The following is a 27068-nucleotide window of genomic DNA, read 5'->3' as shown; positions in this document are numbered from 1 at the left end:
CTTTTACCAATTTAAATTCTTGGCAGAGTATTAAAAAAAAGTATAAGGTATTTGAAACTCCAGTCCCTCAGGTACTAAATCTAGTATTTCCTGGCAACAGATGAATGTTGCTGGAGTGAAAACCTAGCACCACAGGGCTGTATCTCCATGGCTGTTCGTATTTATACTTAACAGACAAATATGTCATTCTTTCAGGATCCCTTTACAGGGCCAATTTTTTTTTCTCACATGTTGCCCACCCCTTTCTGATAAAAATGAAAACTGCCCAAGCCCGGGACACAGACTTTGAATTAGCACCGTGTTCTCTGGTACCAGAAATCACGCTTCCCCAAAGCTGCCAATTTCCTAAGCCATAGATAAATGAAGCACTAAGAACTGGACCAAAAGCTCAAGACGGTGAGCTGGTGCAGACCAAGAAGGCCTGGTAACTTTCCTCCTGGGGGCACTTTGTAACTCTGGTTTTATCTGGAGCCACAGTGATCTGAGAGCACTGGCACTTGGTCATTCTGTCAATAGCTTTTCCAGAACTCAAGTCTTTCTGCACAGTTAGCAAAAGGATCCCTTTCAGTGTCAATGGCCCTACTCCACTTGTGAAGTATGGGCCTTTCCCATCCTTGGCTCCTGCAATTTTACTGTCAAGAGTTCGCTAGCCTCCTTCCAGAATATCTTTTGTACCCTACTGCCTTTAATTCAGTCCCGCCCCGCATCTGTGCTAGTGGAGTCTGGTCTAGCCTGGAAATATCTCCAATGCCTTACCTCCCTCTGTCTATAGGCCACAGTTTGGCCTTTGTTGCATAAGAGAAGAGAGCACATTTATCCACCATGTACTATTTTCTGGACACTGTCCTTATTCATTGTTAAACATGGAAGGTAGACCCAATAAACATCTCAGAGAACGGAATTATACTACCCTGGAAAGTGTTACATGAGATATTGCAATGTGACCCTTGCATTGCTTTGCCCGATGTAGAGTTTCATATTTTTGCAAGGGGAAAACACATCCTTTAACTTTCAGAAAAATGAGTTTTTAGTTGAAGTCTTAAGATATCACAACCCTCTGCACTTCATAAAATATTTACATCATAACCTGAGGGACACAGGGATGTCTCAGCAGGAGTGGAAAATAACTGGAGTGGGGATTTTCAGTAAGTTGCCACGGGAACTTTGCACATCTCCTGTGAGTACCACTTAAGATTTAGCCCGCACAGCGGGCTTTTGGTGGCCCACGTTGGATGTGCTACTCAGCTGGCTAAGGCCACCCGAGAACCCATCGTCTCCATGTGACAACCAGGATATTTACTTTGACTTTTCCTTCTCTGCTCCCAAAACAAGGCAGCCGCCCAAGGCAGCCCCTTGCTCTCTGTCCTTCCTTTCTATTCTCTTTCTAGAGTTCCTTGTTTATTCTCACAGTCTCAGCCATGATTTCTATGCTACTCTCTATGCCACACGCTGACCCCTCCTTAGGGTTTCAGTCCTGTGTGCCCAGCTCTGCCTGTTTAAATACAACGGCCCCACCACAAAGCAAACGCACCACCCACAAACTCCTTCTCTTCCAGAACGCCATGCTGTACGAATTGTCCCCAGTGACCCAAATACCCACACGTGAAATCCTTGAACAATTCTCATTCTCACATTTTTTCTGTTACTAAAAATGCTTGCTATTTATTAATCATAATAGATGCCTTTAATTGGATTCTGCCTTTGGGCCATGTGCTTTCCTTCTTCCTGGTTCAAAGTCTCATGGAGTTCTTGTCAAAATCCTATCACGGATATATTGTCATTATTCCCAGCAAATTGGGCAATGTTGGAACGTGGGACTATGAAGGTGGCTTTCAATTCAGAACTTGGTGTGTCCTTCTCCAGAGTCCACACACACAACCTCTCTGATCCCTGGCAATCAGGCAGAGTCTGATCCGTTCTTCCTGAGAAATATCTCCTGAAGTCATCAGCCCCGGGTGTCGGTTACTTCCAGGGCATCGGATGTCTTTGTCCGAGTTGCTCTGCAGTTAGTAGAGAGAAGGTACTGGATAGATGCTGCTGTAGTGACTGAGGCTATGCAGGCAGGACCCGGGGCATGAAGAACAGCATTCCTACATGCTCCGTCTCACGCTCATCCCACCTGGACGAGCCACCCCAGCTGGGCTTCCGCGTGGGCAGGTTGTTTAATTTCTGTGCCTATTCCCTCTCCGGGGCCAGGACTGTGTGCTGACTGGAGGGATGAGTGCAGTAATTCACGGAAGCTATCAGCACAGAGCTGGCGGTCCAAGAAATGGTAGAGTCCATTGCTGTTGCTGCTGTGTGAGGAATGGCTTTTCCCTAACCTCAAAGGGCTTGTGGTCAGCGGAGGAGATGGCAGCTCAGCGCTGTCATCATCAATAGGACCTCATGCCCACGCCCAAGGGAAACTGATCCTCCCAGGGACATGCTCAGTGCTCAGCACCCAAAGGAAATGATTCTTCCTCCATTCAACCCATGCCCGTCAGATCCCAGTTGGAATTCTGGCTTCCAATTTGCAAGTCATGTGATTCAGCTGCTCCCAATTTTTTCCCTGTTCTTTCTGGGTGCTGTTTCCATGCTTACGAAATGGTGCTAAAGATGTGAATTTCATAGGGCTGCTGCAAAGAGTAGATTATCCCTCATGAAAAGGCTTTCTAGAAAGTGGATGTATAAGACATTAGGTTCCCCATACCCTAACCTTCCCCTCCCCACCTGCACCTGGTCCAGCTTCCACAGTACACGGACTGAGGCAGTCACTCCTGAGCTGGAATTTCACTCTCCCTGTGTACATGAACGCCACGTCTCACCAAATTGTCCATCTGAGTTTTTGAGTTGCACAAATGACAAAGAAGACAAGAAATATCCATGGAGAGTTAGGTTGTTGCCGACTGCTAGCATGTGTAGACCCCTTCCTAAATCTGAAGTGAAGTCTATACCACTCACCAGAGTACTTGTGCTCACAGATTCTTTTTCAGGACGTCCAATAGGGGCTGAATTTTGCAACAAGGTTGGTGCAGGAAGAAGGAGGCGTGAGAAGGGGCAGGAACTGCAGGACAGAGGGACCATGCACCCTGGACTATAACGGCAGCATCTACAAAAGAAAGGATTTAGGGACATGTGACAAACAATAACAATAATGTCACAAACAACCTCCTAAGGCCTGTTATCATGGAACAGATAATCTCATGAGTAAAAACAAATATATAAACATCTAACTTCAATCCAAACATATATCTCAAACCAGTAATGGTGAAGTCATCAACTTTGGACCAGGAAATCAGAGACTTCACTGGCCTTAGAGGATGAAGTGAGTGAAGAAGAGAAAGCCTCACTTGAAGGAGTAAAAACACATCAGTGTTTAAAGAAGCAAGTTTGAGTGATATCATGAAGCTCAGATGGGGTCCAGACCATGAGAGGCCTTAAAAGTGTTCAGTGGAGGTGGGTCTTGTTACCTAGGTGACACTGATGATTTCTGAGGACACATGTGACATAATCTCACTGATATCTAATGAAAGATAGAAACAAAAGCGGCACATGAACTTAGATGCCAGTTAAGAAGAAAGTGCGGCAGCACATGTACACAATAGAGTACGATGGAGCCGGAGAGAAGAGTGAAGTCGTACCAAGTGCAGGAAAATGGATGGCACCAGAAGCTACCATGTCGTATCAGTTGCTTTGCTGTTGCTAGGATAAAAACATCAACAGCCACAGACTGAAGGAGGGGAGGTTTATTTGGCTCACAGCTTCAGTGGGTTCAGTCTGAAGTGGGCTGGCTCCAAGGCAGAAAGGCTTGGTGGAGGGGCCTTGCAGAGGAAGGCTGCTCATCCAATGGCAGCCAGGAAGGGGAGAGGGAGAGAGCGAGAGTGAGAGCGAGCGAGAGAAAGAGAGGAGGGGGAGGGGAGAGAGAGAGAGAGAGAGAGAGAGCGCGAGAGCGCACTGACACAAGAATGCACGCTTCCAGGCCACACCTCCAACCAGGCCCCACCTTCTCACAGCGCATTCAGCTCCTGAGCTCACCAGTGCTAAATCTCCTGATGCACACAGCTCCCCAGGATCCAGTCACCTCCCGACAACGTTAGACTTTGGGGGACTTTTATATCTAACTTATAACGCATAGTAGGTGAGATAGGCCACACTCGGAAAGTTAAATACCACAGGTTTTCTCTTATATGAGAGAACTAGAGCAGAAAGAAAGGAAAGAAGGAATGAAGGAAGGAGGAAGGAAGGAGAGAAGGTAGGAAGGGAGGGAGGAAGGAGAGATGACAGAAAACCGGGAGGTAGACTTTTGAAGACAAGAAGCGGGATAATGGGGTTGAAAATGAGCAAGGTGTGTTCAGTGCTCGCGTACACTAACTTCCCAAGACAAATCCCACCATTCTCTAGCATAAATAGGCACTAAAAAAGAAAAACAATAAGAAATGATAGAATGAGTGTAGGTTGCAGAGAGGCAAGGCATGGGTCAGGGCTCTAGGGACCCTTCTCAGCTAGCGGGCGGGTGGCTATCCAGGAGGAGGTGCCCGGCCGGCCCTGCACGCGTGTCCGACAGCAGCTTTGGCCATGACTGCCCCCTCACCCCATTCCACAATTTCTGGCACACTCACTGGGCAGCACCAGAGAGACAGGGAGGCGGTTACAGGTGGGCTGGTGCCATGGGCCGTGTGCGACGCGGTGCGTATTCATCAAGCCCATTTGCACGCGAGCCTCATCATGGGCTCCTGCTTAGCCTGCGCCTCCCCGGTAATTGACTCTCGCATATTGATTAAGACGTTGATGCTCCCAGGTTTCTCCACAGCGATGCAGCCGCGCCTCCCGGCAGGCCAGGCTGGAGGGCTCTCGCTGCAGAGCTGTCACCACGCTCCTTAATGGATAAAGCTGTCATCTGAGAGCTGAGTGTCTTGCAGGCACAGAGATGAAATTAACTGCTCAATAATGTATGGGACACGGAAAAAACTTTACCCAACAACTCGAATTGATTGCTCTAAGTGTTTTGACTGCACTTGCCTGCTTTGCATAAAGTCAGCGACTTTGGCTAGCCTGATTTTCACACACAGTCCTTTCTTGGCTTCTTTCAGAATAAGTTGAGAGGCTGGTGGCTGCCAGGAAGGAGCTGTCTGGGGAGAAGGGGGGTGGCACCGCCGACACCCCCCTCTCGGGATCTCTGAGTGACCTCTGTCTTTGCAGCACTGTGCTCCTGGCAGTGCACTGGGACCTTGCTGAAACGATTGTCTTGGTGGTTGGCTGCAGCAGAGGCTTTGGAATTCCTGCAGCCCCTTCTCTCCCTCTGTGTTAAGTCGGCCTTCTGCCGAGCAGCTGTCCATCGAGACTCCGGGAAGACCGGGTCCCTGGGTCACACACATGGCACCAGTTTGAGACACAATCTCCCTGTCATTTCAGTCGGGCCTTGTTCATTACTCGGGACTTGGTTCGACATGTGCCTCTGTCCCGCAGGTACTAGAAACTACTAGGTTCCTTCTGCCGCCTTCCCCCTCTTTAACCTGGGAAATGGGGAAAATATCAAGGTAGCAAACCTATACTCTACATCTTTTCTGCCAAGCTCAGACTTTTAAAAACATAACAAGATCCTTTGAACACAGCTCTGTTTTATCACAGGATCTTTATTGAAGTTTTAATCAACACAACCAGCTGACAAAATAAGAGATTGCAGATTCGGCTGTACATTATGTATCCTCCTCATGAGTCTGAAAAAAGGATAACATTAAAGGGAGAGAAAATAAACAGGCTGGTTTAAAAACAAATGAATCCCACCAAACGAAGGAAATCCTCTTGCACCCAGAGGAAAGCCTGCCGCGTGGCGTGCCGGCTGTGGCTCTGAGTTTGGAGTCTGGTGGAGATCATTACCATAAAACAAATAACCAGCCTGTGTTGGTCACCCACTAGGAGTGAACTCAAAGCCTCAGGCCCACATCCAGAGATTCCGTCTCTGCAGCCAGCCAGCCCTGCCTCGGGCTGACACTCACCTGGGAGGGAAGGAGGCACTGACGGAAGGGTCCACATCGGACCCTTTGGGGCTGGCACGGCAGTTCCATTCTTAGAATGGCAGATGGAAGCTACTGGACAGAAGAACACTGCCGTCTGCACCCCACTGGCAAGACTCTCGCTCTTCTGGATGAGGCCACCTCTCTCGTCACAGATAGGAAGCAAATTCGGAAGCCAGGAGGCCCTGCCCCTCTATGCACCTCAGAGGGGAGCACTGGGGGGTTGTGACCGAGATCTGGGGTCTCCGGTTGGTTGCTGAGACCTAAGTTAGAGTCTCAGCTCTGCCTCTTAGTATGTGTGGGCCTAGCACCTGGGAGGAGGTGGCTGAAAACACATGGACAAAAGGAATGGGTGAGGGGAGGAGGTGGTGAGGATGTGGTACAGATGGGGCACCCAGGCAAGGACAGCGCACAGAGTGCCAGTGAGCAGTGGGGCTGTGGTTCCTTAGGAAAGCTTCTTAAAACAATACTTTAACTGGGTTCTGAAATAGCAGGCACAGAAACGTAGAGACCTGAGGTCAGACCAAGCGAAATATGCCGAGAGGGTCCTCTGGCCTGGAGAGGAGGAAGGGCCACAGTCAATGGCACACAGCTTAAAGACCAGATGGAGTCCGGGAGTGGGCGTCTGATCCTTGAGCACAGGTGGGGTCTGTCCTTTGGGCCCAGCTTGGCACACGATCTGTCCGGGAAGGCTACCTGATGTAGGGTAACAAGGGTCAGAGCAAAAGCTCCGAGTAACAGAAGAAGAGATGACACCACCTTGGCAGATCTTGCAGGAAGAAAGGCTATCAGAGCTTTATATCAGAGATTCCACTTGGGCATAAAGACTTTCCAAGAAGCCCCTGAAGTTCTGTTTCTTGACATTTTATTGATTTGTAACTAGACCCAGGTATCCGAACCATCAAGTCAGGATGTTCGCTTGTCATGCTTTATCCTCTCTTGCTTCCTTTCCAAGGGTGTTCTGGCAGATGGCAGATTACAAAGATGGAAAGTGCCAAATCCTTCTTCTCAGGTATTCTTGGCCTGCAAGGGGCAGAGTTTGATACACGGACATAACCAAAGTGCTGAAAAGGCCAAGAGAACAAGGTAACTAACTGAAATGAATGCGGCACAGCCCACGCAGCCTGCCATTCTCGGATGGTCAAGGGCATGGAGGAACTTGGTTCCTATAACAGAGTAAGAGAGGCTTTAAGCTTTCTTCATTGTTCTGGAGCTAAGAGAAAGACTGGAGAAAGTGGGATGAATACACAGAGGGCACGGTTTTCTCTCAGTCCACGGAGAATGCTGTAACAAAATATCTTAGACTGGTAACTTACAAATACTAGGATCTTACTTTGTACAATTGCAAAGACTGAGGACTCCAAAATCAAGGTCCAAGTGGGATTGGTGTCAAGCAAGGCTTACTCTCTCCTTAAAAGATGGTGCCTTGTGCTGTCTTCACATGGTAGAGGGTGCAGAAGGAAGGGGTCCTGCCCCACCCTCCAGCCTTTTGTAAGGGCTCCAGTCTAATTCATGAGCAGGGCGCCTTTGTGGCTAACCACTAAGGTCTCTCTTCTTAATACTACTGCATTGGAATTAAATTTGCCCACGAGTGTTGAAGGGATACCAACTTGAAGACCACAGCAGATCTGACCAGGCACTTGATTTGGTGGAAAAGCCAAGTGGTCATTTTCACAGCAGCAGATGTGACCATCTGGGCTGGCGAGGACCACTTCAGAGTCAGTGCCACAGGACAGAGGCGGCAGGTTCTTGGAAAGACTTCACAATTACCCTGGTCACTTTTAACGTCTAGACTTCTCCGGGACGCAGAGAGTACTTGTCCCCACTCAGCCATAGGGAAGAGTTGTAAATTAGGTCAAAACTGCAGTTTATTCTTACAGGTAACTGAGGGGAATTATCCCAGATCTTGGGTGGCCAAAATTCAACTCCCCCAGCCTTTCTTGGGGCAATTACATTAAGAGATTCGGAGTGGTGAGCACTGGAATGTTTTCTTCCAAGAACTCTCTGTCAGTACTGCTGCTAAATCATTTGCATTTGCTTATGGGACATGAGTGTGCTAGACATTCCCAAATGACATTCCGTTGCTGCAGGCCTCTGTGCCATTTCCACAACTGGTTATTTCAGGTGACAATTAACAGGAAATGATAGTAACGGCCCCAGGGTGGTCACTTTTCTGGGGGACTCGGGTATTAAGTTTCAATTCCTTATAAGTCTCCCGTTTAGGTCCCTGAAAAGGAAATGAGCCACTTCTTTACTTGTCGCAGAAAATCAGTTTCTTCTCTTTTCTCCCCCCTCCTTCCTGTTCTCTGTTTTGCCAGTCAAATTTCAGGAAGTTAAACTAAGAGTTAGACCAAAGGCTCCCTGGGGTCTCATCTGTAAGAAATATATCTATTTCTTCTACAATCCAAACTGTAAAAGAAAAAGTTGGAAGTGGAAAGCATAAGAAGTCAATAATAAAGCAAATGACATTGCACTTGTGTGGCTCTTTCTCTGCAAGGCACTATCCACGTTACAGAAGCGCTCCACGCGGTCCCCAGGAGGGCGCGGTGTCCCCAGGATTTCTTGCCAGGGTAGTCTGCACGCTCGCGCATTCTCCTGAGAAGCCTCCCTTCCGGCCCGCAGCGTGGCAGCTTGGTCTGTAGGGCGAGGTGCCCAGGGCTGCCGCGCAGCTGGGCAGAGTGGGCAGTGGTTGCTGTTGACCGTGGCTGCTGTGGCGCCTTTCTGCTGCTTCTGCTAAGACAGCGAGCAGGCTCTGTTTGATGTCTGGTCTTTGGGAAGGAGACCCAAGAGAACATGAACTGGGCTTGTCTGGATATCAAAGTCCAAATTAAAAATTTATTTCAGTGTTTGAAAAACTCCTGGCGAAAACCTTCATATGGATTTAAAAAAAAAAAATACAAACTCCCTGGTTTCTTCACTGTCTCCAGCTGAGGACTCGAGGATTTATTTTGAAAAAGCAAAAATAAAAGCAAGGCCAAATATTTCTATAAATGGACTCAGGTCAGGCAGGTTCTTAGCTAAATCTGTAAAGAAAGTAATCTGTTACAATACTGTGGGCAACTGTGAAGTGCTTGTTTTAGTTATCGTTTTCCAATCTTCTTTTCTTCCCCTTTCCTAGTGCATGTTGGAGCACCCGGCTCTTTGCAAGAAAGAGCTTCTCCTACTCCACGCCTTCACTCCTCCGTTATGCGCAGAAAAGTAGAGGACTTTTTCTTTTAAGTTGTGGATTGGGGATGGAAAAAAGGTGGCAAAGCAAGTAATCGAATACAAATTATGAAATCACTCACAAAAACATAAAATTCATGAGACAGTGAGAGGAAAAGATTACGGGAGTGAAAATTCAAACAATAAAATTAAACCAAGATCGTTGACAAAATTTTCAGAATAAGTAGAGCTAACCTGCTGTGAAGCAGTTTGAGCAAAATACTGAAATGAAAGTTGAGAATGAGAAATCATCTCCAAGGGAGAGACAACAGAGTAAGATGAGGATCAGTGTATGGAGTTCAGATTGAAAGCAAAGGGTAGAACAGAACCAAGGGGCAGAGCCATCCCAGCAGACAGAGCCACGGGAGCTAGGAGCAAAGACAGCGCCAGAACGACAGAGACAAAGCAGCCTGCAAAACATGAGTTTAAACTGCAGGTGGATTTGCGCAGGTCCTCTCCTCCAGGGTTTTTGTTATTGTTCTTGCTTTGGCCAGCTTTGTATGTTGAAGTATAAACTGTACGCTTATCATCTGGTGGACTTTTTGATCCCCCCACCCATGTGACTGTCATTTGTGTCTGGCCAAGAATAGTGCCACTACTCCTACTCTCCAAGAGGGACCCCTTCAGGCATCCAGCAGAGATGAGCTTTCCTGTTTTAGCAGGCTACACACAGTCACACAGTATTGTTGTTACTTTTTATTTTTCTCTTTTTATTCAGTATTACACTTGGGATTCTTCATAAGTGTGAAGCAGTAACCTCCTCACTCCCGTTTACATAGGCCATGTTATTGTGCACGTGCTGTAACTTAAATCATTTTATTGTTCCATGGGCATTTGGGTCGCTTCACCTGCGGCTTGGGAAAACAGCACCCTGGGCCGTCCTTACACTCATCTTCTAGTGTCCTCACACACGCACCCCTGGGGGTATTTGTCAAGAGAGTGGTTGAGTTCTTCATGCATTGGATACATACACTGGCTTTAGTAGACCCACTAAAAACAGTTCGCTGAAGCAGCTGCATCTGACCACACGTGGGTCCTTCTGTTACCTGCCTTCCTCACCAGCACTCAGAGCTGTGCATTTATCTTCAGTTTACATTCTCGTGGATCAGAGGTTGATACTGAATTGTGACTTAAATATTTCATGCCTGGTTTTGCATCTTCCCTAATTTTGTTGCCAACAACTTTGTTGTTCTCTTTTGTGAAGAAACTGTTACTTTGTTTTTGTTCATTTTAATGTAATATATGTCATTATGATCTTACCCTAGAAATCTTTAAATATTCTTGATACAGAGTCTTTGATTTATTTGATGAAACATCTTTTATGCTATGACTTGCCTTTGAATGCTGTTAACCATATGGCTGTATTTTTTCTTATCTTTCACAAGAAGAAATTCATAATTTCAAAAAGGCTAATTTATCAGTTTTTTTTTTTTTTTTTTTTTTTGCTTTTTGGTTGGTGAATGTTATGTCTTGTTGAGACTTACCTGTCATGAATTTGTTCTCCTGTGTCTAATTTTGGAAGCTTTATTGTTAACTTTCTGACATTCAGGTTTACAACCTATCTGTAATTAATTCACTCTTGTGTTAGGTGTAAAATAGGGGCCAAAGTGATTTTTTTTTTCTTTTGGAAATCAAATTGGCTCAACCGCTTCTGTACTTCACCGTATCTGTGGTGCTTGAGTTGAATCCAGGGCCTCTTACATGACAGGAAAGCACTTTACCGCTAAACCGCATCCCCAGTGCTTCAACTAGTTAATTAAGGGACCTTTCTTTACAGATTGCATTGCAGTGTTGCCTGCTTTCGAACCAAGTGATTTATCTGGGGCTTTGTTTCTGGCCTTTCCAAGTCTGTTCCATGGATCTGTTTCTGTCCATACCTTATAATTACTTTTGGTATTGAGTAATACAAGTCCTTCAACTTTCTTCTTCAATTTTTGACTATTTTTAACCTTTGTATTTCCATATAAACTTTAGAACTAGTTTACCAATTTTCATAAAAAAGAAAAGGGCGGGCTGGGGATTTGGCTCAGCGGTTCTGTGGCCCGCTTTGCAAGCGCAAGGACCCAAGTTCAATCCCCAGTACCAAAAACAAAACAAAACAAAACAAAACAAAAAAAGAAAAGGGAAGCAGAAAGGCAGAGAGGTGGGGGATCTGTTAGGATTTCTACTGGCAATAGGTCAATTTAGAAAGCATTAACTTTTTTACAGCATGAGTTTTTCAACCTGATTTGAATGGTATAGCCCTTCATATATTTAAATCTTTAAAATATATTCTCTGCAGTGTTTTGCATTTTTTATGCATTGGTCAGGTGCACAAATTTTGCTAAATCTATTCCTATCAGGTGCTTGATTTTTAAAAATGGTATTATAAATTATACATAAATGCAATACTATTTCCTAATATTTGTTATTAGTATACAGTGGCTTTGAATTATGAACAAGTTCTGAGATTTATCAAATGCTTTCTCTTCATCTTTTGAGATGTTCATATGAGTTTTCTTCCTTATTTTGTTACTGTGATAAATTATATTCCATGTTTTGTGTATGCATGTGTTAAACCAACCTTGCATTTCTGAAATAAATTTGTTGTGTCATGGTGTTTGATCCTTTCAATATATGTATATATTTGATTTGCTAATATTTTGCTTAGGACACTTAGACCCGAAGTTCTAGCACTTACCAGATGGCTTCACAACTCCTCAACTTCCTACGCGGCTCAGACCACTCCCCCAGTGCCCGCCCATCTTCAGGAGACAGTGAAATCAGCCAGAAAGCAAAAGACTGCCACTAATCAAATAGAAGGGGAAAGTTTGGAGTTTGAGGCAAAGTTCCTTCAAAAGAGCAAGGGGAAAATGAATCTACCAGGATTGCACTATAATGCTTGGAGATTATGAAGGGTGATATGATTAATTGTAATTATCATTTATAATGTATACTCATAATCATATTGCTTCCAGAATATCTTCATTATCTTTCACTTTTGAAATGCTTGGATTTCCCAAAAGACTTGAGAAGCAGCTTTTATTAGGCCCAGATCATCAATCCAAACCTTTTAAGGTGAGGGTGTTGCTACCTCAGAAGCCAAGAGACATTTTCCAGCCAGAGAGCAGCACTAAAGAGTCATTAGCGCCCCCACCTGCGAGCCAGCCCGCCTGTCACTGAGGTCAGGCGCGCCTGGGAGTTACACTGTTCCTCTGCTCACGCGTGTTGTCATTCCACAGACTGTGCTCTGGAGTAGCCTTGGGAGAGCCTTGTTTCACACCAAAGCTAAGTTCCCAGGGGAAAACATACCTAAATCGAATTTGGCTTCTTCCGTCTTATTCGTAATGAATCCGGTACTTAAAGAAAGCCACACTCAATTCTTTCTAAAGCAAATGTATGTCGTGGTCTGAGCTGATTGGTTCCAGAAGTCCTCGTTTAGGGAGCTTTGGCATCCTTTGTTTACTGCCGTGGCAGCAGCATGATCAGCATGGGTCCTCCTGGCCCTCTGGGCTCCCTTGGCTGGAGGAAGGATGCCCTTGGCAACACTGCTCCCCGCCTGCTCCATGGAGGCTCTGCTCAGTGTTCCGTCTCTGCTTCCTCCTGCTCCCCTCTAGAGCTTCCCAGGTCTCCTTGGGCTCGCCTTGAGTGGGCTTCTCTGTGGAAACCATGCGCTTGACGGTGGCGGCTGGCCCGTGCACCTTGACCTGTGTGGTTAAGACCCTTCGGAATCTGCAGGGACAGCTCCCCAGTCACCGGGCAGAGCAGCTGTATCAACTCCGCTCAGGGAAGCTCAAGTATCCAGTGATCTTGGCCGTGCAGAGTTTGAAATTAAGCCCAACGCATTACTCACAGCAAAGCCCAGGGCCAGCCAAGTTAAATAGGAGCACTCCCCGAAATATTCACGGACTGATTAGAGAAGGAAGCTCTGATTTGAAGAGCAGCTATTTTGTGACTGCTTTTTGTTTTTTTAAACAGTATGCTCTCTGCAAGTGAGATGGGAAAAGTAGAAACCTCAAAGAGTGATATTTATTAATTTCAAAGCTTAGGCCTCAGAACATATGCCAGGTCTCTTTAATTTCATAACAATGGCCACAATTTAATTGAGCTCTTCCTTTGTCCGGGAACAGTGCTAAGTGCTTTGTAACCATTGTCTTATTTCATCTTCATGCAAACACTGTGCTGTAGGTACCACTGCTCTTCCTCTTCACAGGTGGGCAAGTGGAAGGCCAGAGGCCACGGGTGTGCTGCCATGTGATTCAAAACCCCGCAGCCCACCTTGCATTCTTATCTCTGCTCCTTTTGTTTTAAGTTCTGAGGAGCGATCCCAGAGTCTTCAGCATAGTGAGTAAGCACTCTACCACTGAGCAACATCCCACCCCCGGCCTGCTCTTCAACAAATCCTAGTACCCAGGAACTTTCACCAAGGAGGCACCTCAAGAGAAAGGCATTCCCATGGGTCTGGGCCTGGAAGCTGGTTTTCGTTTGGGAGGATTCTGAGAGCCAGGGGTTCAATAAGGCAGAACACCCCACTGAACCAAGCAGGGCTTTTGAATTTGCAGATTATTTTCCAATCAGAAGTTCATTGCCTTGGAGGAAGAAAGGGAATCGTTCAATGGACTTACAGACAATATTTGTGTTTTCGCTTTTGTTTCTCCTCACAGAACATCTGAACTCTTCCCAGGCCATGGTTCATTCCTTCCATTGGCCTTTCTGCCTGGGATTGTTTTGTTTTGAGAGGCCTGAAGCTGCGGCCCTGCGGCCCCACTGGCCGGGCCTGCCCCCGTGTTTGGTCCGCGTGCCCACCCTGTCCTTTGTGCTGGGTGTCCATCTGGACGTGTTCATTGAAGCACCGAGAATCTTGCTTCTCAGAAAGCCCCGGGAATTAGATTGTTTTACACACCGAGAGTTTTCATTTGAAAAATAACCCTCTTTGTTTACCTAATGAAAAGGAGGGGTGCCGCTTGTTTCTCAGGCTGGGTAAGAATTCCACGGGCAGTAATTCTATTTCTCAGTGGAAAATGTTTCGGCTTCTTAATGTTGTTTTGCAGACTGGTCCCTGCCGGCCCTTGCTCCAAGGACCACACATGCACTCATGTGCACACTCACCCTTGCACAGTGCAGCATTTTCCGCCCTTCCCTGTTGAGGGTTGGGATGGCTATATCCTCTTTCCAACACCTGCAGAACAAAATTGAGGTGGGTTGGTGGCTGTCACCCAGCCAGAGGCATCCCTGCTTGCTCGGAACAGAATGCCTTCCCAGGCCACACTTCCAGCCCCAGAGGTTGGGTGGGCCACAGAGGAAGGAAACTGAACTCCAGACTTCTCCTCTTTCTGTGCACCTCCCTGTCAAGACCCTCTCACACCAAGTGGGGCAAGGGTCTGTAACGCTCCCTCCTTTTCTGTTAGTATGGATGTGGGAACATCGTGCTGTTGTCACTGGGGCTGCAGCATGGCCAGATCAGTGGGGAGTGATCTACACTGCACACATCAAAGCCAAATATGGCCCAGAAGGCCACTCAGCGGGAGGAGAAAAAGCAAGGAGGCTCATATGAGACAGACCTGCTCTGTCACCTGAGCAGTTCAGCCCCCAGCAAGTGACGCTGACCACACTAAGCCTCAGTATTGGACAAAGAAGGTCACTCACCTACCAGGGATGTGCAGTGAAATGGCACAGCTTGTCTCCTGCAAGGATTCTCTTCTTCCCTCTCCTCCGTTCTCTACAAACCACCATCTATCTGCTTAGCCCCATTCCACAAAACAAGCCACCAGCAACTGAATGCTGTCTTGGCAGAGCTGAGCACAGAGCCAGGTGTCCTTGCTGAGTCCACTGCAGAGTAGGTGTGAGTTGATAAGCAGGCAGTGGGTGTCCTAGGGTCACGGGCTCTGTCACTAGTGGGAATGGTAACGTTGGCCATGCAGGAATATGAAGGATTCCTACCCTCCAGATGCCGTGTGTGAGGAAAATTCATCTGCCCTAAGTGGCTCAAACACTTGCTCTGTGAGCAAGAGGAATGGGCAAGATGACTGCTGTATCAAAGGGACTTTAGAAGACCCATCAATGTACAGAGGAGATCAGCGGCTGGCATCAGGGAAAGAGCAGCTTTGAAAGTACAGGTGGATGGTATAAAACATCAGTTAGACTGCTTTTGGTTTTAAGCGAAGGAAACCCTCTTCTATATTAACTTAACCAGATAAACAAATCAGGAATTTATTGGTTCATATAATCAAGATACAGTAGGTTAGAGCTTCAGCTGGGGGTGAGTACACAGTCAAATTATGCTGTTGAGGCTGGCTTGTTTATAAGCTCTTTCTCTGTCCCTACCTGTCATCTTATTTGATGGCCTAATTTTCTCTCCTTTCTGATCAGCTTCTTACTCAAAGCTTAGCAGCTCAAAAGAGAGAAAGGACCTCTCTCTCTCTCTCTCTCTCTCTCTCTCTCTCTCTCCTTCTGAATACCAAGCCAGGAAAGAGTCTAACTGATCCAACCCTGAGTCTATCATTGGCTGCAGGATAAAGTGCCAGGCAGTACTTTCTTTCCTTGTTACGTGCCTGCCTTATCAGACAATGCTCTGGCCCCTGGGGACACTGCAGTTAACAGGACAGCTGATTTCCTACGCTCTGGAGCTTACAGTCTCGTGGAAGGCCAACATTTTAGTTGAATCCTGCTGCCTCCTGTAACTCTATGTTGAGACCCAAACAGAAGTATGGCATCCTTGGTTCCCAAAGACACCGATTTCTTTGCAGAATTAACAGAAAGTCACCAAATGTAATTGCATAAGCTGAACAGTCCCATGCAGAAGGCGGGCGTACACATTTTCATCACATTCTGAGAGCAGCCCAGCTTCAAAGCCCTCTTGAAAGGCCCCCCCTGGAGGAGTGCAGCGGGCAGCATTGCCAACTAAATGCACAGGCCTCTGGAGAGACCCTGTGCTCTGGCCCCTTGTGGAAAACTCATAACTGTCTGACACACAGGAAGGGAAAGTGTTTCTGACCTAGGTCAGGGCGAGCTGGATAACCCTGCAGCTCTTGGCTTCTGCCCTTCTCCTGGCTGCAGGAGACAAACACTGTGCAGTTCCTACTGAGCTGTCAGTTACTCCAGAGAAACCCACGGAGATCACATAACCCAAGAGCTCCTTTCAGAGGGAAAACACAAATGCAAATCCTTTATATGTTACTTATCTATATATTTATTTTGATATCAGTTTTGTAGATATGAATTTCCCCAAGTTCTGTATTTGGAGCCGCCAGCAGACTTGTGTATCTCAATGACTTGGACGTGTGTTGAGGTAGGAGGGAGGTAATTTATTCAGTATTTCCGGAGTGCCCTCTCTGTGCCCATCTGAAGGCCTTAGAGAGACAGATACCACGACCTCTCTGCCCCCTGGACAGAGTGGCTGGGATCCGCACGGAGCCATTACTGGACAGTAGGTGTGCGAGCGAGGGAGGTGTGCATGGAGTGCTACACACCGCGGGTTTCTCTTCCTTTCAGAATGGCCCCCTCGAACACAGGCATGAAGCCTTAGGTGGAAACCGGAGGCTGCAGAGCAAGACGAGGACAGGCTTTACCACCCAGACCGAGCTGCAGGGGCTGTTGCTTGTCTGGCCTGCCTAACCTGCGCAGGCCCGAGAGCTGTGGGACAGCATGCCCGGGGCTCCCCGATGAGCTGATCATTAGTTTTTATTACGCCTCTTCCCGGCAGGTGCTCCGAAGTCCACACCGACTGACCCCGCGATTTCAGGTGGTCCCAGAAGAGAGAGCGAAGGATCCGTGATGAGCACAGCGGGGAGGGCCCTGGCTGCCCATCTCAAAAGGGCATCTCCATAATCGCGGGGCTGGGAGCGCATGCAGAGGAAGCGTGGGGAGGAGCTGGCCAGAGGATGCAGAAGCCAGGGCCCTCCCTGTAGCCCTCTCACTCACTGAGCTGCGCCTTTAAAATACGTGATGGGCGGCCAGTCTCTCTCGGAGCCTGCAGGCCCCTCCCGCAGCAGCCACCTTTGTTGCTACCCCACCAAACCCACTGGGTCTCCCGACTGCCTGCCGGCTGCCTCCATATTTCATGCGGAGCGTGCAGCCTCCCGGGAGCCCCAGGCCGGCCCTGCATTCCGACACCAGCCTACTCTGGAGCAGGCCTAATGAGCAGGCCCACACGGAGCGGGCCGGGGAGTCAGGCCAGGCCGCAGGGCAGGGCCTGCTGCTGATGTGGGGCAAGGTGACCCAGGGAGAGCGACAGGAGCACCTATCACCAGACTCCACAGACATGAGTCGGGATCAACCACACTACGAAGGCATCAGTGCTTCGGATAAAGAGCAGCCTGGATCAAGGTGCATCCTTGGAAAAAGCCACACGGTAAAAGGGGAAGGAGAAGCCCTGAAGGCTAAGAGAGTCTGCAGCTCTGAATCGTTCCTGTTTCAGGGGCAGGGCTGCTGCCCGTTGCAGTATTTCTTTCAGTGGAGAGCGTCTCAAGTTTCCTTAGAGACCACTTCATTACCTAAAGGATCCTGCTGAACACAAGTTTTTCCTTTCCTTAAAGCCTCATCTACCTTAATTTTATGCATTATTCCTCATTTTGACTGGCTCTATCAGGATAAATTGACCTTTCCGTCCCCAGGTACGTGGGCCCTCATACGTGGAGGCAGGGGAAGCTGTGCACAGGCTGCAGAGCATGCACGTCTGTGGCCTAGCTAGCCTTTCCCCAGTGCAGCTCCCTCTGGTCATCCACCAGCTCCACGGCCATCAGGCTACTTCCATTTTACAGGTGTGGAAACCAAGAGTGAGAGATTTGCCCAAGACCAAGGTCTCAGTCTCGGGCTGTCCCTCAGGACTTAGGTGAGCCACACCCCCATGCATGAACGGAAATCCCCCATTCCACTTCAGCATATGTAAGATGAGGTAGTCAATCATGATTTCCCAATTTAAAAACTTAGACAGTTTAGCTATCAAATGCCACTCAAAGGCCCTATTTGAGGGCTTGGTCCCCAGCCTGTGGCACTATTGGGAGGTGGTGGAACCTTTAAGAGGTGGGGCCTATTGGGAGGAAGTTAGGTCATTGGGACACGCCTTGAAGGTGATACTATTGGAACCCCAGCCACCCATAAGACTGTGAGCAGCCTTCCTCTGCCCCACATTCCCACTATGAAGTATATGCCACCATGGGTCCAAAACAATCAAGCAACCATGGGCTGAGACTTCTGAACCCATGAAACAAATAAACCTTTCTTCCTTGATTTCCTCAGGCGTTTGGTCACAGTGATGAAAATCTGACTAAAACAATATGCTACCAGTGTTAGCAAATGAAGGTTTACAGTTACATATGAAATGCATTATGTATAATATGGAATCTAGCAAAGAATTTTCTTTTAAAACTTGGGGATTTTTGTCATCCCTGTTTACACACACCACCATGGTGTGTGTGTGTGTGTGTGTGTGTGTTTGTGTAAGGGCCAAAATTTCTGATAAGAATAGTGACCCACTATTAAAGTCTTACCATGTGCCTCATGCTTTTTCATTAATCATCTCACATCTTCCTTCTGACACAGAGCCAGAAAATGCCACCCCACTCTTCAGATAAGGAAACTCTTGCTCACAGTAGCCACATAGACAGGGCAAGGAAACAGCCTGATTTGAAACTGCAAGCTTTGACTCCTACAAGATGGTGTTTGTACTAACCCACCCTCACCATACTGATACATCTTTAACCTAATTTAGTGCCCCCGTACCTTCTAGCATTGCTGTGATTTGTGTGTTATCTGTTGGATTTTAAAATATTTCCATCACAGATACCTGTATTTTTCTCCCAAATTGAAATCAGGTCTCAAAGAGTTCTCTGTATTTCCATGTTCACTGCAGCACTACTCACAATTGCCAAGGCATGGAAGCAAAGTAAGTGTCTATCAGCAGATGAATACACAAAGAAAATCATATGTACATGCAATCGGAATACTTTTCAGCCTTTAAAAAGAAGGTAATCCTGTGGTTCTGCAACCTGCTTTGCAAGCATAAGGTCCCGAGTTCAATCCCTGGCACCAAAAAAGAGAAGGAATAGGAGGAGGAGAGGGAGGAGGAGGACGAGGAGGAGGAGGAGGAGGAGGAGAAGGAAATCCTGCCATTTGTGACAACACGAATGGAACTGGAGGATATTAAGTGAAATAAGCCAGTCACAGAAAGACAAATACTGCACAACATTGTGTACATAAAAACTCTGTGGTGGTTAATTGACTAATTGGTCAACATGAGTAAGGAATGCCCCTCTGAAAGGAGTCCACAGGGTTCTGGGTAAGGAAGACCCACTTTTAAGTCCATGGTAAGGACTGTTGTCAGAATAGTACAAAAGGAGAACGGGAAGGGAGGATTCCGGCTGGTTTTCCTTGGAAGCGCTTCAGCTGTTCTCCTCACGGGAGCTCTGGTCTCCACCTTGGGCATCTCCTGGCTTTCAGAGTAGATTCTTCACCTTCCAGTCCAGCCTCTTCACAGACTTCAGCTGCTAGTGCTGACCCTTCGGCCTCCGTGGCTGTGGGCTCCAGGCTTTGGCTGGCTCCTTCAGATCTCTACTGCATGGACAGGAGCCTTGCTCTCTTCTACATCTGACTCTGTGCACGGCCACTGCAGGCCGACCTTATAAACGTCTGTGCCCTGTGTTACATCTGGTTCAGAGCGGTGCTGCCTTTTCAGGAGCCCCGCCCCAGCCTGCACACTCTCATGAGCCCTGACGAACACAAACTCTAACATGCTCAAAGTTAGAGCAGCAGAAAATAGAATTGGTAGTTTCCTTGATCTGGGGAAAGAGGAAAACAGGGAGATGTTGGTGAAAGTGTGTGCATGAAACCTCAGCCATGCCTCATGGGCTGATCTGGGGGAAGGGTCCGGCATGGTGCCTACAGCCAGTGACACTGCATTATCTATAAGAATTCGCTACGGAGTTAGACATCATGATGAGTGTAAAAAATACCAATTCCTGCCTTCTTGTTATGTGGAGTTCTGTTTCACTGACTTTTTTCTTTATATTTCTTTAAATTCTGTCCTTTCAGAGAAAATTTTTAAGTTTTAGGTGATTTTTTTGTTATTATTGAATACTTTTGGAGCTAGAATCATAGACTTTACATTTGGAGAAAATCCTGCAAGATCCCTTCTTCCTGGGACAGACAGTATCTGTAGTCTCCCCAGCAGGCAATCACCCTGTCTGCACTCGAAAGCCCTCAGGTCTGGGGGGCAGGCACGGCCCCAAGGCCAGCTTGGCCCGCTCCCCTCCGGGACAGTCTGCACGATGAGTTGTCTGGGGGGCATAAACAACAGAAATGTGTCACCTCATTTTCTGGGGGCCAGAGGGAGAATCGAAGTGTCAGCAGGGCCGGGCCCCTCTAAGGGCTGTGAGGGAGATCTGTGCCTCCTCCTTCCTCTTAGCTGCGGTGGTTCGCTGGCTCACTGGTGTTTCTTGGTTGTAGATCTTTGCCCTCTTCTTTGCTGGTCATGCTCCTGTGTGCAAGTCTGTCTCTGAAACTCCTCTTTCTGCAAGGACGAATCATTGCATCCAGACCCTCCCTGCTCTAATAGGACTTCATCTTCACCAATTTTACATCACAATGACTCCATTTCTACTGAAGTCATCTTCTGAGGGACTGGGGAGTGGAACTGTGGTATATAATTCTGAGAGGGTCACAGTTCAATTCACTGCAGACCCTTGTCTGCCAGTCAGCCCTTTAAACATATGAAGACATCCCTGATACTTCTTTTTCTTCTTTGTTTTCTGTCTCAACAACCTCTGGCGTTCTGCCAGGCTCCTGTCCTGAGTGTCCCTTCTGAACACTCTTCCCTCTGGCAGTGCGTGAGAGAGGTGGCGCCCTGCCCACGGGGCTCTGAGGATGCCACTGCTCTGCGTCAGCTCCAGTGCAGTTCACACCAGTGGCTTTGGTGTGCACAGAGTGGCTCTCCCCCATACTGGACTCGGCCAATCCCTCCAAGTCTGGCACTTGGACTGTTCTTAACCTGGGCCTTCCTGCCCACTACCCTACATTTGATTCTCTTTCTAGAACAGCAACCAAACAGCGGTGCCTAGAGAAAGACCCTTCCTGACCTTGGCCAGAAACCTCCTGTCCTGGTTTGAGGCAGAGGTATGTCTTTGTGGGCCTTCTAGCCATTTTGAGTCCCACCAAGGCAAACTATGTTTCAGTCTTCACATCAAATCCATCACCAAAATGAAGATATATGAAGTGGTCTGAAACTACCTCACTTGCTAACCCTGAAACCGCAGCACTCACAAAGATCAGGCTGGGGAGTTCAGCCTCACACACACGCTGTGCTAACCTCTCATCATCCTGTTGTGCAGATACTCACTGATCCTGTCTCTCTGAAGATTTGTTCCATTTTCTTGCAAAATATTGAAATTCCCAGTTCTATGTTTTCCCTGGATAATTTCCAGGGAAATAATGCTTTCCCAGTCTGTAAATCAGTACCACATGTCTTCTTATAATACTTCTGATAAATCTCCTGATTGTGATTCATATTTTCAGTTCTTTAATAAGTGGTCTTCTTAAGATATTATTTTGATCAGTTTCTCCTTTGGAAGTTGGGAAAGGTGATTCTTTCAAATCTACCATCTATATTCTTTCCAAGAGCACCCTTTCTTGGCAAGGTTTTCCATTACTTGAGACTAGGTGATATCTAAAGAACAGAAGTTTATTCAGCTTACAGTTTTCGGAGATTCAAGAGTGTGGCACTGGCTTCTGCCCAGGTCTGATTAGAGTCCCATGGTGAATGCCGACGCAGTTACATGGCAAGAGAGGGAAGGAGACCTCTGGGAGGAGGGAGGTCAAGCATACCTGTTTTTTTGTTTTTAGTGAATTGGGAGCTGACAGGGTCCCACAAGAGCTCCCAGTAACCTAAACACCTCCCATGGGGCCCTACTTCTCAAAGGTTCCACCACCTCTCACCTCCCCACCCTGAAGGTCAGCTCCCAACACATACCTCCTTGGGGACAGACACACCTAAACCATAGTAATCTCAAAGACCTGAAACAGGGCGGAAAAAAAAAAAAAAAGGCAACTGGAAAAAGGGTAAAACCAGCAGCAGGCTCAAAAGTTAAAAAAAATAGTCAATGCTGTTTTCTAAAATTCTTTTTGAATTTATAAGTCACAGGGGGATTACAGAGGGCCCAGGATGGAGAAAGGTAGGGGGAAAATGGGATTACAAGGGGACCTGCTTTGCCTTGTATGTGAAAATAAGATAACTCTACCAACCCAAGCGAGATCCAGGTCATGGATTCAGGCCCTAATTCTTCCACAACTGGAATCCACAGAAGGCAGGGGTTTGGTTTGTGTTTTATAGACAGTAGGGCCTTAATACCCCTGCTCCACACCCAAACCACAACACTAATTTTTAGGAATCAACACCTGGATCCAATAATTATTATTTGTCTGGTATTCAGTCTGTAATAATTTAAAAAGACTAAATCTCAACTTTAAAGATACTATTAAAGGCAGCAATATAGTTCATGTGTGCAATAAAATTTACATTTACAACAAAAATATTATATCTTCATTTGTATTCTCTCACTATCTTGAATTTCAACACAGATTAAACTACAAGAGGCCAAGTAAAATGACAAAGTTGCTATAATACAAGGTTTGTTTCCTCATCTTCACAATCTTGTACTATTACTTTTTAAAAAAGATATTGGTTAAGTGTAGGGAGCTTTTCTATTATATTTGAAGATACTAACAGTTGCTAAAGTGCACTCCAATGATTCCTAACTCTGAAAGGGAGGAGTATTTGTGTCTGTCTATATTGGAGGCTGTATGCATGAAAATATATTAATTGATTATTAATTACCAGCAATTTTATGAGAATTTCTAATTCCAAATAAAATACAAAATGTATTAATGACCTGAAGTAAGAATGTGTGCGTGTGTGTGTGCTGTTGCTTGGATCTGAATATCCTCTGAAGGCCCATGTCCTAAAGGGTTGGTCACCAGCCGTGGCACTGTTGGGAGGAGGTGGGGTCTTAGGCGAGGCCAAGTGGAAGGCAGATCACTGAGGGAGTGCCCTCAGAGGCCATTGGGACGCCTGTCTCTCTCTTTGCTTCCCTGGGGCCTTGAGATGAGCTGTTTCTTCTGTTACATACTCCTACCATGATGTGCTCTGTCACCACAGGTCCGAAAGCAAGACAGCCAAGCAACCATGGACCTCAATCTCTGAAACTGTAAGCCTCCTTCTAAGTTGTTGTTGTTGTTTTTTCTTTTTTTCCTCATTGAGTTTATTGGCACATTTTAGGTACACAGTACAGTTACATTCATCATTGGAATCTTGTACCTTTACATGACAGGTCTTGGTTCTCATTTTTTTCCCCTTGTCCTTGCCCTCTCTTCACCCCCTCCTCCCTTCCCTATTTATAAAAACTTTGTTTCCATTTTTTCATGTTTTTTTCTTTTCCCTTATTTCCTTTCCCCTACCCTTCCCACTTTCCCTACACCTTTAGCCCTTTTCTTCCTATTTCACATTGTCAATTATACCATTTGGATCTTATTTACACTTTCAGTTTTTTACACTAGAGAAACTTTGATATTTACACGTGTCTTATTTATTTCACTTAAGAGTATGGCCTCAATACGCATCCATTTTCCTATGAATGACTCTAGTTTCTCATTCTTCGTGGCTGAGTAGTATTCCATTTTATAGAAAAACACCACATCTTCTTTATCCAGTGTCCAACTGATGGGCACTTGCACTGTTTCCAAGTTTTAGCTATTACAAACTGTGCTGCTATAAACATGGGTGAGCATATATCACTGTACAATGATTCTTCTAGTTCTTTTGGAAAGATGCCCAGTAGAGGGATGGCTGGGTCAAATGGAACCTCTAATCCTAGTTCTTTGAGGTATCTCCATATTGATTTCCATAGTGGTTGCACCAGTCTGCACTCCCACCAACAATGGAGAAAGGTTCCTTTCTCCCCACAACCCCGCCAACATTTGTTGTTGGTTGATTTCTTGATAGCAGCCATTCTTTCTGGGGTGAGGTGGAATCTCAGTGTTGTTTTCATGTGCATCTCTCGAATGACCAGTGATGTGGAACATTTTTTTCATATATTTATTTACTGCTTTTACTTCTTTGTCTGAGAAATGCCTGTTCATTTCAGATGCCCATTTTTGAATTGGGTCTTTATATTTGGAGGGCCTTATTTTTTTGAGTTCTCTATATATTCTAGATAATAGTCCTTCTAAGTTGTTTATCTCTGATATTTTCTCATAGTGATTTAAAGTTGAGTAACGTGTGTGTATGTAAAATTAAAACTCAAAGGCAATTGCAATGATTGCTTAACATATACCAATAAATATTGGGGGGAGTCAAAGACCTATTTTATCACTGATATTTTTTAAAGAATCATCAATGGCCAATAAAAATTGGCCAAGCATAAACAAGTCCTGGGAACTTCTGCTTTTGCAGCTCTACCCCTAGTGGCCACAGCTAGGAAGTGCTTCAGGATTGGAAGCAAGATACAATGCTCAAATGTGCAGAGAAGACTGTGGCTGGCAAGGAGTTGGACCTCTGAAATAAGGGCCCAGGTATTGTTTGTGTGGCTAAATTATGAGTGGTTATTTCATTTCACAAATGCATGCCTTGTCTATGGTCCTCAGGTATTTCAGGGTGCTGCCATGTTGAGCTATTTGTTTCTCTGTATTGCCCCCTCCTGCCCTGTCCCCCTGGATAGAGACACTGCCTGACACCCCCACCCCCCCCGTCCTCAGCACATGACTACTAATAGATTTCTCAGCATCTTGGACAGCTCCAAAGCAGTTCGCTCTCTGTGCTCGTTGAACCTGTGAGTTGCACCCTCCCCTTGCATTTATTATCCGCACCAGTGGGCTAGTTTTTCCCTAAGAAGTTACATAAGACTTGATTCTCTGCACCCCTATTAACTCATCTCCACTCCTTGACTTCCACAGCCTCGGAAGACCATCACAGTGCAAAGGAGCAACAAAAGCAGGAAACAGACAGAAGAGTCCCAAAGATTTAAGTGCACTGCACTCACCTGGGGGGTAAGCCTTGGGGTGACCCAGGCCTGGACTTCCCATTCTTAATGACCTAGAAGTGATGCATGCATGAAGGCATTGTGGGGGCCAGGTGGGAGAGCTTTGGTGAGCCATAAGACGTACCCATTAGGAAATTTCCTGGCCCTTGTCTGCCTTCCTCGGGGAGAAATTCAGCTCTGCGAGTATGAACAATTCCTCCTGCCCACCTTCAGGCCCTGCAGTTTAGTTCTTCATTAAAAGAAGGTCCATTGAGGGGCTTAAAAACAAAACTCCCTATAATGGTGAATACTCAGAATTACTTTCCACCTGATACTGCTTCATTTAATTGGACTAAAGCAGGCTCCCCTGGCTCCAGATTCCCTTGAAATCCTGCCCAAATTTGCCTGGCTCCTCCATGGGCCTGAGTAAATATTCGGCAGGTGCACCGAGGGTTGCAGGCTGGGCTCCCATGAACTGTAATGGTTGCTGCATGACTGATTCCCCAGCCCTCCACCCTCCCATGAAATCCCAGGACCATCCCTGCTTATGCAAAGACCAGGCTCCCCAGTGCCATCTTGTGAAGAAGTGTTGGAGCAATTTCATTTAATATTGCTAGTGCTTCCATTAACCTGAGTCTATTGCTCTCCATCCTCAATTTAAGACTCCCTCTTTCTCTTGATTATCGCTGTATTTCAGAGCACCTGAATGTCCTCCCCCGCTCTCTCGGCCAGCCTGGAATAAGATGATCAAAAGCTACAGTTCCTCAAGATTTCTGGCTTCAGAGTAATGCAGCCTTCGTGTGCCCCACTGGAGCCTTAGAAACCAGCTGGGGTTCTCAACTTTGCTCTGACCCGGGCTCCCTCTAGATGACTCTGGTGCTGTCTGCACTCGCTCTATCCTTTATTCCCTCTTTCCTCCCTCCCTCTTTCCTCCGCTCTTTGTGCTTTTGAGATTTGTGGGGAAATAACACATTTTGGGGTTTTGAGTGGGGTGTAGGTGGACAGCTGTCTGTTACAGACTACAGGTGCGCCTCAATTTCTGAAGCATGGACACCCATAAACCCATCACAAGCTGAAAACACAGTAACCTGAAATGCATCGAGTACACCTAACCCCTCAGACATGGTGGCATAAAGCAGCACTGCACAGCATCCAGGGATGGCGAACCTTTGGAGACCAAGTGCCCAAACACCGAGTGTCGGTACTGCGACCTACATACTGAGGTTTCACTTCAGAATAAATAACTCACACGCTAAAAGAAAAACACAGAGAGCTTTCAGTGACACAGCCCACCATGGCATGAGTGCTATAGGTTCTACCCATTGGCAGAGCCTGTTGGAAACATGCTCAGGATGTTTACATTAGACTACAGCTGCATCTAACACAACCTAGTGTGTAACAAAATACTGACTACTACATGCAGCCTACCCAATATTGCACTGAAAGCGAAAAACAGAATGGTTTTATGTGAAAGCTTTCACACCATCATAAATTAAAAGAGTTGTCCAACTCTCTTAACTCAGGAATGATCTGTATTTTGAGTGTGCTTGGTTAATGCTTGCATGTGTCTGGGACACTTGACAACTGATTGGTTGATTCATCAATTTCACAAACTTGTATTAAGTGCCTACTGTGTGCAGGACACACTTATTGGTGCTGGGGACAAGGTATATTTTAACTCACTCTGGTAAAAGTTTTGCACTCATGAAGCTTAAATTCCAGTAACAGGACACACAAGTGCAGGTAAAGGATGATAAATGTTGTGCAGACATTTAGGAGCAGGTGGCCCCGGCCGAGCCCAAGCTTCTCTCTGGAGGGCTTAGTCTGACTGTGGAAAGCAAACACTGACACATCCTGCTCCTCTCTGTGTTGGCCTCAGAACCCGGCC

The 27068-nt window shown here is 46.6% G+C and overlaps 1 long non-coding RNA gene across 1 annotated transcript in view; it reads right to left on the bottom strand.

The window, feature by feature from the left end:
- Positions 1-1371: 1371 nt before the first annotated feature.
- The window catches only part of LOC104866755, a 47774-nt gene continuing 22077 nt past the window's right edge, over positions 1372-27068 (bottom strand). The window contains exon 3 of the long non-coding RNA XR_781533.2: positions 1372-3088. This is a non-coding gene — a long non-coding RNA (uncharacterized LOC104866755). The remainder of the gene's footprint in view (positions 3089-27068) is intronic.

The sequence above is a fragment of the Fukomys damarensis genome, unplaced genomic scaffold, assembly GCF_012274545.1.
Source record: "Fukomys damarensis isolate Sample0158 unplaced genomic scaffold, DMR_v1.0_HiC HiC_scaffold_31, whole genome shotgun sequence".
Lineage (NCBI taxonomy): Eukaryota > Metazoa > Chordata > Mammalia > Rodentia > Bathyergidae > Fukomys > Fukomys damarensis.
Note: the sequence above shows the minus strand (reverse complement) of the source record. Positions and strands in the feature narration are given on the sequence as shown.